This window comes from Anopheles maculipalpis, chromosome 2RL, assembly GCF_943734695.1.
Source record: "Anopheles maculipalpis chromosome 2RL, idAnoMacuDA_375_x, whole genome shotgun sequence".
NCBI classification, from domain to species: domain Eukaryota; kingdom Metazoa; phylum Arthropoda; class Insecta; order Diptera; family Culicidae; genus Anopheles; species Anopheles maculipalpis.
The window spans coordinates 25,158,634-25,175,482 of record NC_064871.1 but is presented as its reverse complement, the minus strand read 5'-3'; the positions used below and the strand labels follow the sequence as shown (position 1 = coordinate 25,175,482).

At 42.5% G+C, this 16,849-nt stretch overlaps 2 protein-coding genes across 2 annotated transcripts in view; one reads left to right on the top strand and one right to left on the bottom strand.

Annotated features, from left to right (window-relative positions):
* LOC126558361 (fibroblast growth factor receptor-like 1) overlaps positions 1 to 16,849 on the top strand; it is a 232,258-nt gene that overhangs the window by 22,668 nt on the left and 192,741 nt on the right. The window lies entirely within an intron of this gene.
* Positions 1 to 16,849, bottom strand: part of LOC126565723 (pre-mRNA-splicing factor ISY1 homolog) — an 85,622-nt gene that overhangs the window by 59,239 nt on the left and 9,534 nt on the right. The window lies entirely within an intron of this gene.

Here is a 16,849-nt window from a genome sequence, read left to right as displayed (position 1 = left end):
GGACCACGTGGGAGGCATAAACTCAATCGCTGTCAATAATGAGATTTCTCCATGCAGCAGGGATAGCTCGTGTGTAATCTCTTTGAAGTTTATTATTTCTAGATTTTGCGAACAAAATATTCCATTGCTGGATGTGATTATTAAAACTGAGGAAGCTCTAAGGGGTAAGATGTGCTCTCCATTTTCATGAAATAGATCATGGTGTTCAGGACAAACTATGATTTATTAACCCTTTAAAAAAACCTTGTACAATTCAAATCAGTGAGGATTAGCCGAAGACGCTAAAAACCAACTAACCGCATCTTAATTTGTATTACATACTGATGAACAAACAATTTATTCTGCATACTACCACGAAGTGTGATGTTCGACAACATGTTTCCTTCTATCCGACACCTAGACCAGCTGCTTTAGTACGCATGTTAACAACATAATTATCACTTTTGATAGACACATGCACAAAGAGCACTGTGCAGCAACTGTGCAGCACGTGGAACCCGATGCACGTAAACAATAAAACGAACCACATTTACTGCGTGTGTGTTTTTTTTAATATTTGTAATGATGTATTACCAACAGCAAAATGATTCACAAAAGAAGTAAAACATACATCATTACATACAGCAGGAATTTTTGAAGCAGAAGTAAAAACACAACCTCCATCGACGTCGGCAAACATGTTGCAATGTATTTTACTTGTCCACTAGAGCGCTAACTTTTTCTGAGGAACTTTTTGCCGCAAACTTTATATAGGATGATCATAATTACAACGCAAAAAAAATTAACCCACATAAATTGGGCCGCAGTTTGACACGTACGAAGGGGTGCAAATAAATATCACATTAAAGAAATATTTTAAGTGCCGGTTTTTTTTTTTTTTGCACTCAAAGTATGAAATTGAACTCATTTTCATCCACATTCGCCCAAACTATGATGGGAAAACACTTGCCCACGATTCGACTGAATAAATCTTTAGCTGACATTTTGTACGCCATTTTCACTCCCGCTCTCATTCTCGAACAAGTAATTGCGATAACTCCGGACGCATCCGCACAACAATTATGGAAATTTATTCCACCCAAGCTGTGTACGCTAATAAACGCCACAAACACACAGAAAACAGGGGATGAGAATTGCGTATCGTGATGCAGATAGTTTCGCACTACTTATGCGTTGATAAACGACAGGTAAACATCGGTTCCACCGTTTTTGTGCGTAGATGCGATGAGCAACAGGTTAAGGAGTTTGTGATGAAGGTCCGGAGGGTGATTTTTTGTTGTCTACCCCTGTTGGCTTAGCTAGAATGGTCTTATTATCCCAAATGCCCGTTAAGATTGATCAACGCAAAGGATCGCGATGGATTAAAGGATAATAAATTAAGGATAACAAGCATCCTTTTCCAGCTGGTAGCTAAAATAGCGCTGATGGCAGCTCCTTTCACTGCATATTTTATCAACATGTTCATCGGGGGCATCAACGATCATGCTGGGTAGTTGAGCCATTTTTTCGGCAAAACAGATTATGGGGGATCAATAGATCAGCCACACTTCGATGAGTGTGCAGATACAAGCTGCAACAAATCGATCCCGCTCAAAATTGACGTGTTTTACTACCAGCACGCGAGTTGATTCACGTTCTTTTCTTTATCCACAGTGCAAAAATGCATCACGGTAACATTTTCGGAAGCTCATACCAGTATCATGTTCCTGTCGGTCCTATGACCGCACGCAACACGAACGCCAACGTGTGCCGGCACGAACACGCTGAGCGGCGATCGACACCAACTATCCAGTAAAAACAAAAATAAATTGCAACTCCAAAAAAAAACCTACATCAACCACCTCACTCACAAGCAAACGAACGAATGGAAAAGGCACACGCAGGCAGACGTAGCATGCGCGGCAGCTGCTTGAATTTAATTAACGTCATTAATGTAATTGCACACGTCATAATCCTTTATCATGTCCTGCAGGTCTACGGGCAGGTAGGTAGACGCAGGTCAGGGAAGGTATAAAAAGAAGTATCCGTATGCATGCAGCAAGGGATGATCTCGATCATCCACTCGAACTCAACGCGACCAAAACTCGATCGGCTTGATTATTTGATTAAGTTCTTTTCGGGGACTGGCGCGTGAGCGTGCGCCGAAAGCCGCCGTTGTGGACCGTGTGGGTCCACAGCAGATAAAACCGTTCCGTGACCGAAGCCAATACGATTAAAATCGATGATCCTTGTTAGGAACCTTCTTAAGCGTGTCTAATTGTGCAATTATCGTGAACACCATCAGCAGGCAGCAAGAACCGGCATCGGATCGGCGAGATGCGTACGTTTGATACTGCCGAACTGCCGCCACCGATAGCCATCCGTTCCTGGGGAACCATCTTTTGCTTCCGGACGAAGCAACAACCACATAAAAAAAACAGTCAAAACATCTCCTTTGGCACACGAAAGCCAAGACAAGATATGGGTACCGATTCTGAGCGGGTAATCGCCGACGAAGGCAAAGGACGCCTAACGGCACGCATCCACACACGCGTTTTCTTACCGCCAACAACACATTACCTCCAAATGGAATGGATTTTTCGACCAACTGATTATAGTTATTAGGTTCGGGTGTAATTGTTTGATTAATCATAAGTCCGGTCCAAAACGATGCAAATTGGTGATGAAAGGCCAACGCAATTATCGTACGAAATACCCCCCCCCCCCCCCCCCCCTTTTCGGTTGCAGTCAGCTGGGCCAGAAAGCTCTCGCACTTTGCAACAGGTTGTTGAAAAGAGTTATGTCAAGATAAGGAAATCTTAATACCTGGTTGTTAGTTGGCTGATAAAATCATTTCAAACGAATTACCGAATCAATTTCAATGAACTTCAAGCTGATTAAACAAAAGAGTTCTTTCTTAATTGCTGATTCTAGGAACGAAATTCTAGTAGACATGCGATACGGGACGTCTACTGTATTGTTTTTTAGTTGTCCTTTCTTATCTAGAAAGTGTTATGTGGCTTAAACAAAATGGTAGAAAAGACGGGTCCTATAAACGGATCACCTGCAGGATCACCTTTACAACTTTATAAAATATTCTACCAAAATCCTTTTATGTGTCACAAAACAAACGCTCAACACATGTTCTACAAAACCACCAATAATTAACACCGGCGACTTAAAACACCGATCGTATCCACCGCGTAAGTAAAAGAAACATTTCCCCAAACAAAATTCCTTTAAAGGCACGCATGACATTCCACCACTGCAAGGGCGGATTGTCGCGCTCGTCAACGCGTCTATCGCGCAGCGTTCGAAGCGCACCGTACAACATGTGGCTAAATTCCTTTCAACGCAAACCCACTTCACCGGGTGTACCTGGGATTTGGTCACCAAAAAAGGGATCTTCCGAAATATATTGAAGTCTTCACCCATCGTAGCCGTGCGACAACGGAGGAACACACGGCACCTTTGTGCACCGTGGCATTGCAGCGCCACTGCAGTGTGGAATGTTGCTAGTGTTTTGCACCGACAGCACGACACTCCAAGAGGACGCTTCACTTCATTCGTTGCTGTGTTCGCACATTCGCAATGAAAAAAGGTGTTTACTTGCTACAAAATCAACACCTCCACCGAAATGTCGAGATGGGCGCGCGGAGTAGTAAGGAGCCATATCTCGGGGGCTCGAAGATGCTTCAAGGGAAGGGAATTATCTGATGGTATTTCAGCATATCGTGTAAATTAAAATGTAGGATACTTGGTAGACAGACACACACACACGCTTTGGGTGACAGTATTGCAAAACCCTCGTCACGTGGATGGCTCTGGGAAACAACCAAGACCGAGTACACTTCCGAGCGCATTGCAAGCAAAATGGCACCCAATATCTCCCCCGTATCGAGGTATCAGGTCCGAGTGGACTCAATGGTCAAAAATCTGGTAACATTCTGCACCCTTTCGTTTGAGGAGTCAACACGAAACGGCGAGAGGCGCAAACCAACTCTCGATGCCAACCATTTCCTGGAAAAGGGTTAAACGCAACAACCACTACACCAATTTGACTGGTCGTGTTCTAAGGATTTCCCATTTTTGGAGGAAGCCAAAAGGAACGCGCGAATGCTGCCGAATGAATTAAGATAGTGCGCGAAGGGGTTCAAACATTTCGTTAACTGTTTACCAGCTGCACAAGTGTTTGGGAGAGGCGAGTTTTCTCAGCTGTTAAAGCATTCTTAGAATCGTCTGATGGATTTATCGAACCAAATGCCCAACCATTGCCTTTTTTTTTATTTTTCCTTCCCAATCATCGACTTGATTTGTGACTTCACGAGATGCAAACCGTGACAATTTATTTGCATAATGCTCAACGCACAAAGACAGACGAAAGCAAACTACTTTCGATGCAATTTGCAATGGCTCGCAACGCTTACAAAGTGCCACTTTGAATTCCTTCACGAGGCGGAGTCATCATATACTCCCTTTTACGCGCTGATTGGTGTGCATTGTGCGATTTGATGCTGTACGTGAACATTAGATTAATTTTTTTGACTTAGTAATAGTAGCAGGATGTGAGAGAAGTTGTGATCGTGATTAGCGATTTGCTATTGCTGTTTCTTTTTTTTTTTTTTTTGCAAATATAAGCAAAAAAACCACAAACACACGCTCCCTATTTGCTGCGTAAGATTTACTAATTGCTTAGGCTCATGTACTGCTCCCTACTCTGTCCGCCTGTCTCACTTTTCAAAGACGGCTTCCGCCCCAAAGAGGTGCGTGAATGGCCGTGCACGTGCGGCAAACGGATGGCGGTTGCTTTTAGTGTGAAAACTGTTGTTCGATCTATTGTTTGTTAATTTGTGCAGCGTACTTGAACTCAAATAATTGAATTTGAAAATAAAAGATCTACCGATTAGGGAAACCCTTGTACGCACACACAGGAATTTCTACACACCTTTTGCTGTGATTTGTTTTGTGTATTTGCTTTTATTTTTTGTTTGCTTCCCTTTTTTCTCCCCGCTGCCTAAAAGGAACAACCTGTTCGTTATTCCAGCAGGCGCTAATGTTTAACATACGCCCAGGGACGATGCAACAAATGCATTAGCCATCCGATGACCTCCAATGAACCGTGGGGATATTAATTAGCAGCACATAAGCAATAGCATAATCAGCAGCAACGTGTGCATTCATAAGAAGGATGCGATCGGTTTTACACGCTTCGAATACAATTGTGCAGCAGACGTGCGCCATGTTGTCAATCAAGTTCAAGTGAAACCGTGTACAAATTCAAACGAATCGCAGACGAATTAATTCCCACAAACATGGTGTGTGTTTATTTGTTATTTTAATTCTTTAAACTGATTTGGAGTTCAACGTGATTTGTGTGCACAAATTAGTTGTCGAAGTTTTTATATTAAGCATTTATACAAAAGTTTTTCTTGGTATCAAACCGTAAGATAAATAATGTAAAAGCAAGAAAAAATTACGGCGTGTAAAATAAAATGAAAATGAAAATACTTTGTATGCTTCATGACACTTTTATGATTTATGTGTCATAAAAATTTATTTGTAGTACATTTTAGCGTGCTTTTCAGTACTCTAATTTAGCTCTTTTCTCTCATAACAATACTTTATGATATTTTTAAGTTTTTCCCAAAGGAATCATCAGTAACTTACTACTATTTTATCGAAAATTTTGGTGATTTTTAATGTATCCAACACAAATAATCGGTTTAAAAAAATATTCATCCTTTTGTATAAATAATTATTTGTTACTCCGTCTTGGATATAGCATGATTGAGCTAGATTCTCTGTTAGTGCTATGTACTTTTTTAGAGTTAACTACTTTTAACTATTCTATTGGTTGAGCCTCCTGGGTTGGAAGCCTCCTGAGTTAGAAGCCTCCTGGGACGAAGATGCACTTACCTTCAAAAACGAGTTTTTTCAGAGATGGATTTGAAATCCATTTATTCTAAGTGTTTGTAACATTGGTAACTCCATATTGAAGGCGAACGAGGAGGTTTGTAGAATGATATTCACCCTAGTGATATTCTTTATCGTGCTTACAGATTTTTTATTTATTGACCATTGGATCAAATTTTTGCAGCGAAAAAGCAATTGGACAATAATCTCTCGATGTTTTACGGTACGTCAGGAAAAGAGTCGTACACTGCTGCTTTGCAGCACTACTAATTGCATAATATCTGTCCCCTATTTGACTTTTTCAGTCGTCAGTAAGTGCATCACTATTTTTGTAGCATTTTGAGTGCTTAATATTAACTAAAATCTCTATGATAGACTGTTGCTTCAAATATACTAACAAAAAAAGATGAAACATTAATAGCAAATCCCAAACATATAGCCCTCCTCCACCATTTCCCACAAGTAAAACGCAAGTACATTTAATTCTCCTTCAAATTTGCCATTCTTCAACCCTAGGAAATAAAATTTGTGGATGGAATTGAACTTTCCGCTAGCTACGAATACATAAATTAATACTAGATTTATCGTCACCTTCTGCTCGTAAAACAATCAAATCGTTCAATTATTTTCGACATAATACAAAATAAATGACCTACCAGATTTGTCCCAATGCCCGCTTGCACCGCCATTCGTGTTGCCGGTGCGGAAGTTTTGTTGCGAGACGCAGTTTCGCTCTGCTGTTAAGACACATCGTTTGCTCCAATCTGTAGCAGTTGTCTCGTATTGCGGCGCCATGTTAAAGCCATCTTCCTGCTAACTATGTATGCTCTGGACGATTTGCTGCTCGCATGATGATGCTGGTCACAATTTACAACGCTCAAAAGGAAAAAGGTCAACCGAGTCGACGGTGAGTCAGCGCAAGCGAAATCGGTGCGTACACACTCCTGCTGACGGACTCTAGTCGAGCGCGATTGACGGATATTTTCCCCGGGCAAACTTCAATGGATGGCCAGATTTTACGTTTCAAAACGCAACAGTTAAGACGGAACACGCAAAAAGGGGGTCAGAAATTTATTGCTCTTTCAGCGTCTGCACGGCAGTCCCCGGACCGCGTGGTTCACCATTTATTGGAGAGTATGCAAATTTTGGAAGGCTACGTTTGCTCCCACCAGCCATCGAAAGAGGCAGCTCAAAATTCAGCGAAACGGTATGACGCTGAGCCCGGCTGCACACCGTACCCCGAAACAGCCAAACGACGACACATTCAAATGCTGGGCTCATAAAAAACAGATTAAATAAAACACACTTGGCTCCGTGTAATCAAGAAACTGCACACAACACAGTCACACATCCGTGCGGACCACGGTCGGTATTTGCACAAAGCGGCGCGTCTCCGATGGCCGTTTGTGTTTGTATCGCCAAATTTATCAAATTAGTAATTATGATGTACCGTAGACGGGGGCGCAACCACCGGACGCTGGGGTCATCGTAAAACGCGTCGCACGGCATGAAAGGCTTTGCCGAGTCGGCGGCGGCAAACGAAGGTTTTGCTCCCAGAAGTTCCTAGAACTTGGGAGCGCGCAAGCTCGTACGCAACCAGGTTCATCGTTCCGTCGGACTGCATTTGACAAACGCGAAGAACAATATGCAATTTGTTGCTGCAATTTCTCGCCGACTTGGGCAGCAAAAGAGGCACGGAAACGGATGTTGGCAGATGCACGTTCGTGCGGCTTTGTATCCGGGGAGAACCATAGCCAACGGTGCCAGCGCGCATTGACGCGGATTAGATCAAATGAAATCTTTGGCGATCTAAAACTGTCGCCGAAAACTGTTCAACTTCCTTTCGCCTGAACGCAACACGCTTATGTTCGAATGTGGCCTGCCATGCGGTCAAGTAGTTCCCCGGAACAAGTGGAACGCTTCCATGTGCTGCATAATGAAAAGTTGCAGCGTCCGGCAACTTGCCGGACAGTGTGCTGCGATGCAGCCCCCAAAAAAAAAAAACCTGCGGCCCAGACACAAAGTTTGACATTCATGACAAATAACAAATAATTCATACACCGGCGACACTTTACGCTAAATATTCATAAACTATTGTTCGTGCGGAAAATAAATAACAAAAATATCGATCTGAACAATTTTGTAGGGTATTGGGTTTATTGTATTTTTCCAATTCATTCTGTGCTGGGCGCACGAATATGAATGGAAAACAAATTTGCTGCCAAACCAGAACGTGCGATTGTATGTTTATGCACCAATGCTGGAAGGATAACAGAGCGATTCCAAAAGAAATCTGTATGTTAATACTGTGTTTTCTCTTAGCGTTGTTTCTCGAAGTTAATACGATCAATTACAAATTATTCTAAAGAAGCTGTTAAGTCTATACGGCATGCTTTATAATTTTAACACATTTTAAACAAGCTTGAAAAAAAAAAGAAATACATTTGTTGACCGAAGAATAATAAACAGTCGTACAGCATATTGTTATTTCAGCTAAACAATGTTGTGGTATATTGCGCACAGAATAACTGGTACAGTGCCTATTCCACTTTGGGTAATGCTGGTTTTCATGCCACGAGAATCCAGCAGCGCTCAGCTTAGCGTCCTTTTTTGCAATCCGATTCAACAACAGCTGCCGTTCCGTTCGCGGCCAAACCCGGCAAAACATGCATTCTGATGTGCATTTGCATGCGAAAATATTCAAACTACCGGCACTAGCATTGATATTGTAGAATAAATAAGAAATATGCATAAAAATGCTGCTCCGGACAATTTGTTTCCAATTTCGCATTGTTTCGAACTGGCGAGCTGCTACTACGGTACGGCTTATGCTATGTCGTGGGTTGGTGGCTCAAACACACGTGCCCTTGATGTTCCCGGGCGGATGGAAAACGTCGTGTGTACCGCGCCACCCAAAAATGATTCTCCGGCACAGTTACAGACTGCCTTCGATCGCTTCGGGATATTTTCCACGAAAAACTGACGCTCGGCGTGGAACAAATAACATTGCGGACCGTAAACAAATTTTTGCGAACTAGAAATACATTGCAGTGTGGAGTAAACACTCCACACTGCACTTCGTGAATCCAAATAATTCGCTTGGAGACGGCGTAAGAGTTGCCTAACAAAAAGGTTTTTTGTTCTCTCTACTGGTCACATGATCATGCTACTGTGCCCAAAAAGTAAGGTGACATTGAATGTCAAATTTCGCGAGCCAAAAGAAGCCCTTTGGTTTTATTTTCCGTTCTGCCACGTTTCAAGTCACAACATCAACCCGGCTTGGAGCGACAATTTGTTTTCGGAGCTACGCCAAGAGCAGGGCGCATGTATAAAATTTTGTTTGCGCAATGAAATAAACGCTACGGAAACATTACGGATGTTACAAAAAGCCTTCGGGGAAGAATCTATGTCGTAGAAAAATGTGTACAAATGGTACAGTGATTTCAAGAATGGCCGTGAGAAGGTCGAAGACGAGGACCGTCCGGGGAGACCATCCACCTCGACCGACGACGCCCACGTCCAAATCAAGGATTTGGTGGTCAACAATCGTCGGTTAACGATACGAGACCTTTCGGAAAGTGTTGAGATTTCCAAAGCCTCAGTAAACACCATCCTGAATGATGGTAAAGAAAGACGATAATGCGCCCTCACATACGGCCATCATTTTGAGGGAGTTTCTTGCAACAACTGGAACCCATATTGTTCCTCAACCGCCGTATTCGTCAGATTTGACACCAGCCGACTTCTGGCTGTTCAACAAGCTAAAACGGCCGCTTCGGGGAAACCGTTTTAACACTATTGAGGAGATAGAAGCAGCAGCGACGGCGAAACTAAAGGACATCCCAGCATCCGCTTTTTCCACCTGCTTTGAGGAGTGGCAGGAGAGGTGGAAGAGGTGCATTGCATCGGAAGGAGATTACTGCGAGGGTCCTTTCTGACCTTCATTTGGCATAATAAAAAGCCGTTTAAGAAAAAAACGCCACTTTATTTTTTGGGGTACAGTAGTAAAATATATGTAAAATACTTTTTTTTAAGTGGTTTTGCTAGAAAGAACCTTTGCTTTTAAGCACAAAATATATGCTAAAAAATCTCTTCCAAATCAGGAATTTAATCATGCTGTATGATCGAACCAATTTAACCTTTCTAAGAAAAAAACTCCCCGAAAACGGATACTAATGAATGAAACAAACAAGAAAACTAGGACAATTTGGTAGCAGTCTTAACGATTTTTCATTCATAAAACATTAATCCACCACAGGCATCATTCATTTTCCACCACACAGTACTGTGGCGAAAGGTTCCAATCGTACAGCTGGACACTGTAACGTTCAACAGCTTTCTCATCCCACGAGAAAAATGATTATAAAAGCTATCGAATCGCTTCGGGTGACCTATCAGATTAAATTAGGTAGCACCACATCACAGCTGGCAATCCAACCACGCACCAACGGAAGGTGTCACTGTCTGAACAAACTCATAATTCATCCCACAGCCCGGGATGTGTCTTATCCCATCCAGCCGCCAACCCTTCCACCCATTTGTCAACATAGGTTTTCGGAGGGAGCCGGAGAGAGTTTATTTATTTAGCTTTTGTTTAAGAAACACCAAAAAATGTGTAACAGGAGAAGAAACAATCCTCAACGCGTTGAACGACAACAAATCAAGACAGGGTAGCAACAGTGGAAAAAAAAAGAAACGACACACAGGAAAAGAGTTTCTAGCGCAGCCACCGAGTGTGTGTGTGTGTGTGTCCACCACGATATCTCCGGTGCACGGTAACGGAACGGTAACGAACGTAAAGGAATGCTGTAAAAAAAAAGCATTGAAGGAGCCAGAACGACAGATGAATTGGATGTTGGCTGGTTTCTGCGTTTGATTTTATGTTTTCATCCGTTTGCTTTGAGGAAGAAAGAGGCAAGAAGAATAGCAAGAAACCAACAAACAAACGACTAACAACAAAACTCAACCAAAAAATCTCCACGAATCCTCCAATCGTTATAGATGCTCGTTATTTCCTCCAATATTGTATCATTCTCGCTCAGCTGCCGCACAGCCTCATCCGGGCACGGCGCGTTGCTGTTTCGGTTTCGTGGAAGACCCACACCAGGCAGCGATCTACTCTGCTCTGCTGCTCTGGACGACTTCAGGAGGTTGTCTCTGTGCACGGTCTCTGCTTCGTTCCGCGGGAACGAAGCGATGAAGCGTTGCGATGTTCTTTTCTCGCCTCTTCGCCCTCGCCTGCGAGTCGCTCAAGCAACACGCGAAGGGGTATATCGCATCTAGCCGATCTTGTTCGTTGTGGTGTACATACCTGATCTGAATTGATCATTTCACTCGCAAGCACGCTCCGCCTCCCTCACGGTTATTGCGAGCCAATGTGCGTGTGTTGCTGTATTACAGTGGTGACCTACGGCGACGACAAATTCAAATCTTCTAACCGGTGGCCGTTAAAGGCGGGTATCGTACCGTTTTATAATTTTTCTCTTTTTTGGATTTTTTTTTTAGCCTTGCATAATCTGCGTCCCCTGCAAAGCTATCCATCACCATTGAACATGAGATTGTACACACCGAGACACAGATTGCCAGTACGCGTACGCCTCCCGGTCAATATTCACGCGAGAGCGAACGAACGATTTGCACGAGCGTGCGCAAGCATAAGCGACGAACCTCGGTTTTGCACACGTCATTAGAATGATTGGTTTACAATCGTCAAAATTCGGTACTTTTAGATTGAATATTTGCAACCAGTCTGGCGTGCATGCCCGTGGGTGGCATACTCTTGAAGCCGGTGTGAAAGAAACGATGACCAAACAAGCAAACAAAAATCCATCGATCGACATAACAATGGACACATCAGTGTGGCAAAAATGCGAATGTCAAATTTGTTTCATTGTTTAAACGTTTTTAGCCTAATCTTCTAGTTTTTTCCTTCCCATTCCAATACCTTCTCTCACCTTTGCTGGTGTTCTTGCTCGGATAATCCTTTTGTAGCGACAGCAGCACGAGAAGACTTCATAAATCTTGGTTTTCAATTATATATTTAACCCCCTTAAAGTGTAATGTAGGCTGCTTGTTAGCCTGGTGGTTTTTGTTTCCACATCACATGATCGATTGATCACAGTAAGAGAGCCTTACGAACGATACTAATCATCCCTTTCATCCAAATGCATTCGATGGATGAAAATTAACCAAACTAAATCCAAAAACGGAGCAACGTTAGATTCGGTTGACATTCATTAACGACGAGCGGTTCAGCTACCGTGAGGCGACTTCCTGCAAAGCTGATGTGAATCGTGACATCTTGTTGTAACAACGAAACTCTCCCAGACCGTCTGCAGACATGCACATGCAGCATACATTCGCAGCGAATGTGCTGATTGCATATTAATCATTTCGCGGGAATTGATTTTTGCTCTCTAGCGTGTTATGCCATGTAAATATTTCGACCCTGGTCGAGAGCAGTTTGGAGCGGCAGTTGTGGCTGCAGCAGCAGTCTACACTGCCTTCCCGATTGATCCATTGATGGAGCATCACACAACGCCTAGCGATCGAAGACATCGTCCCAAGACATCGCTCAAGAAGGTAAAAAACAAAAGAGACACAGGGACAATTCCAGCTAAAGCGTCGCCCGTGCATCCGTGGACAAGAATTCGCCAAATCGGAAGCACCATGCCAGCAAATGCAACCACGATACGTTGTTGGGATTAAGATTAAGCACCACCAGAACCAGCAGCAAGTTCCCGGAACGCCCGGGGATGCGATGCAATTCCTGGTTCGACGCGCGCTGCAGTTTTCGTGAATGGACACACTAATTAAAAATGAATGCAGTAATCCATGCAATCCAACCATCGGAGTTCGGATCCCCGTCCTAGTTGATCGAGTGAATCTGCTACGAAAATCATCATCATCAGCGATCGCGCGGAAGGCGCGTGTGGGTCTGGTGGGCTGGACGAGGCAAGTCCCTCTGTACCGGGAAGGTACTTAAATTGTCCTTCGTTTTCGCTTTCTCGCTTTAAAGGTTCGATTGGCGTTATAAGGGCGAGAGTGTTTTTAATTATCCTATCTTTACCTGAAGTTCTTGAGGACTATTAGGTGCAGTTCATGGAATTATTGGAGAGGAACCCTCACACATGTTCTGAATAAGCTCTGGAAAATGGTATTAAAGCATGAATTTAAAGCACTTCTTGCCAAACTCACTGGTCTGAGTTCTTACTTTGATATCCATTCCAAAATGAATCATCACTCTCAAAAGACCATAAAAGAACACGATTCATTCAGCAACTTAATATTCATATTACAGCCCAAAAACAAATCAGAAGAATAGACCAAAACAAAAGCCCTCCTCACCGAAAGCATCATTATGACATTTACCAATCGATATTCCGATCAAGCGATCAAAACGATCACCGTTAAAAACCGATCTCGTATCAGTCAAAGCAGTCGTCCATCACCGGTGCCGTACACGGGGTTGAACTATTTTATGGTCCCAATAATGACGTCATTTAACACAATTTATAGCCACTTTTTGGACACCGGTCGCCGATCGTAAAATTATAATGCCATTCCACGATTCCATCACCGCATAACGACACAGTGACTATGTGACACACATCGTCAATTTACATTTTGTCCTTTCCTCGCAGCAGCAGCAGTAGCACAAGGAAGGGAAAAAGGATGTACTTTTGTTCCTAGCATTTAGCTGTCTTCCCGGGCTACCAAGGCTGCGTTCGGTCTGCTAGTGCACGGGTTAGGATTTAAATATTCATCATCAGACCTGGTGTCGGCGGTAAAAGTTGGAAAAGCGGCAGTAGCATGGTAACACACCGAAAACGTATTACCAATCCGCAGCAACGCTACGGCGCGCATAGTGTGTGGTCGCCCGGGATTTCGGTACGCAGCGCTCACTATCGATGCGTAACACTGGTGGCACTTTCTATTCCAATCGTTCCCAGCGCCCGCTCCCCCGGCACATTCGTATGACTTCCTGCTGTTTCGTTGCTATTCCGCCCTCAAAGTCAATCATTACTTTTATTATTATCGTTATTTTATGATAATTTTTTTTCTCCTGCTGCAGGAACTACACTACCTGGCAACTGCATGATGCATTATGCTGTCATCAAAACACGTGAGAATATTTACCACAAATAGCATTGAATGTCATGAATAAATGTCGCCCTTTCGGATGGAAAAATAATGGTGACAACCTGCATTTTTGATGTCGTTTGCCGCGTGCGATTAATGTTGTTGTGGGGTGTGAAAAACATGACTATAAAAATATTAGCCTAGGAGGTTTGAACTTTAATAAAAAAATAATTTCCAACTGCATGCAGTTAGCATAAAAAACAATAAAATTGTTTGGCCATTAATAGCCAAATGTTTGGCATTAAATTTTGGAAAATAAAAAGGGATTCAATTATCAATCAATTAAATACATTGGTAAACAAATATAGATTTTTTTTTGTTTTTGACCTATTTTGGATATTAAAATATGCTACAAAACAAAACTATAAACCACTGCTGAACTCCTATCGATCTGGTGGTCTCTCTACGAATTTTGAAAACAGCCAAATAAAATTCCTCCCCAAAACTGTTAGGTTCTCGTAAGCACACAACAGTAATAAATCTTCTCACTTAACACAGCTTGGCAGCATGATTTAGACGAGTTCAAAACATTCACCAACGAAAAAAAAACACCAGATAGAAGAAATGAAGACAACCGCACATGATTGAAGCGAACCGTTGCTGCTCGACGGACAGACGGACAACAAAACAGCCATAGTGCCATGGAGGAGGGAATGAGGGATCTGAAAAGAATTGCTTTTCACTTGACGCGATTTGAATAGCTAATCAATTATAGAACTATTTCGTATTTTTTCCTTCCACCACCGTCCAGGGCCTTCTGAATGTTGTTACTAAGATTTTTTTTTATTCCTTTCTTTGCAGATCTGGTCTTGGTCATGATCGGTAGATCGATGACAAGATCCGCTTTAGATTCGATTTCGTTTAACGATCAAGTATTTGATATTTGCAGAAAACGAACATGAACTTGTCTCGTATCCGTGTCCTCGGAGATTTCACATGAAGCTGATAATCATCCTTTCAATGCAGAACGCAGATTTTCATGCATTTTGAAATGAAATTAGACAATAATGTATCCATCTAGACAATTAGAATTACAAATATAATAAATCTAAAGAGTAGAATGCATTACTTCCGATATGAATATTCCCGCGCCATCCGGTTTCCTTCGCTATTTCCTTTAGAAACAAATCCTCAAGAAAAGGCCCAAAACATAAAAATAACGTCCGCAGCCTGTCGCATCAGAAACAATCACGACAGCACCATCGAAAATAACACGCCCAGCTACCAACACGCAGGTGCTGCTTTTTACGCTTATTTCTACACCTTTCGTTCGCTGCTGCCGATGGTACGATGTCATTTTTGGTGAATGCTGACTTCTTCAGCAGCGCTCCCACAGCCACAGGAAAGACGATCTGTGGTCGTCCTTCTGGGTGCGCGATCGGATGTGGGATAAAAAATGTGCATAATAAACGATTGTCAAATTTCTATAATTGAAATTCATTACCGTAAACCGTTGGCGTGAACGATGATGCGGTCTTCTGCGGGAGCGAAGTATCTGCGCGACGGAACAGTGACCATATCCCAGTGGTTTGATCGATCGAACACTTCGGGTGCTGTTTCTTTTTGCTGTGGTGTGGGATTTCGTTCGTTCGTTGCATCGTGGAACAGAACGATCGTTTGTGCAATGGTTGGTGGGTCTCTGCTGGGTTCGCTGGAATTCGATAGTGACAAATTCTAGCAAGAGCCATTTATCTTATGGGCAATTTATAAATCAAATAGCCATCAGCGGTGAACATTTTGGCAAGACCATGTCTACCAATAATATTTTTTTGAAATAAATTTAATGGTTTTTGTTTAAAAAAAATTGTTAAGAATGTAAGTGTACATAATTATATAAAGCAACTTTCAGTTAAATGATGAATAAACGAATGATATATCAAAACATTTAGTAAAAGTCCAAACACGTGACACCTCGAAGAAAAGATTCTTCCACGCATAACAACGTCATAACATCACATCAAGCACCACCGTTAGAATGCTGTTCGATGATTGACGGATTTGTTTTCTGTCCGGAAATTTCGACAGGCGTACAAAAACGATTCCCAAGTCCACATTCCCGCAAACGCAACGCAAATATGTGAGGCAGACACAATTACTGGCAGAAAAAAAAATATTGACCGATTCCTTCAGTTTTGTCTATGCATATAAACCATGGGTTCAACTTTCACCCTATATTAACTCGACCGGGTAGCATATAGCGCCCACAGCACCGTACGTTGTTCTGACACCATCCCGATCACAAGCAAATCTCATCCAGGATGAAGAGGCATTAAATCGAAATCAAACATTTGTTATTAATCAAATCCGTACAATCGGCCGTAAAATCGATCCAATTAAATGTGCCTCGTCATCGATCGTCTATCAATCACGCGCTGACTCGCACCTGAATGATCCTCGAAAAAGGTAGATTGAGATGATTATGGCATTGGAGTGGAGCCAACGATCAGTCAGCTAAATACGCTGGCGTAATCAAATTCTGGCAACGGATCGAACGGGTACGCGATGGGACAATTTCAGTCTAAGGTAGAGCTCAATGTTCATGCAGATTCCTCAATTTGTTCGAGCAAGTGACAATACATGTCTTGTTATAAAGATTAAGAAAAAAAAAGAAATAAATTGTCAAGCGGATCGATCCAATAATGTCAAATATATGGCTAACTAGCCGGTGGTATCACTGGTAGCGACAACAGTAGATGACGCGAAAGAACTATTCTACGATTAAATTAAGTAGAGTAAGCTAACAGGGAAGCTCTCTCGAGGTTGACCAATAAAGTACAATAAAGAAGAATAGAAAGCTAGAAATGGCAGGAATCCC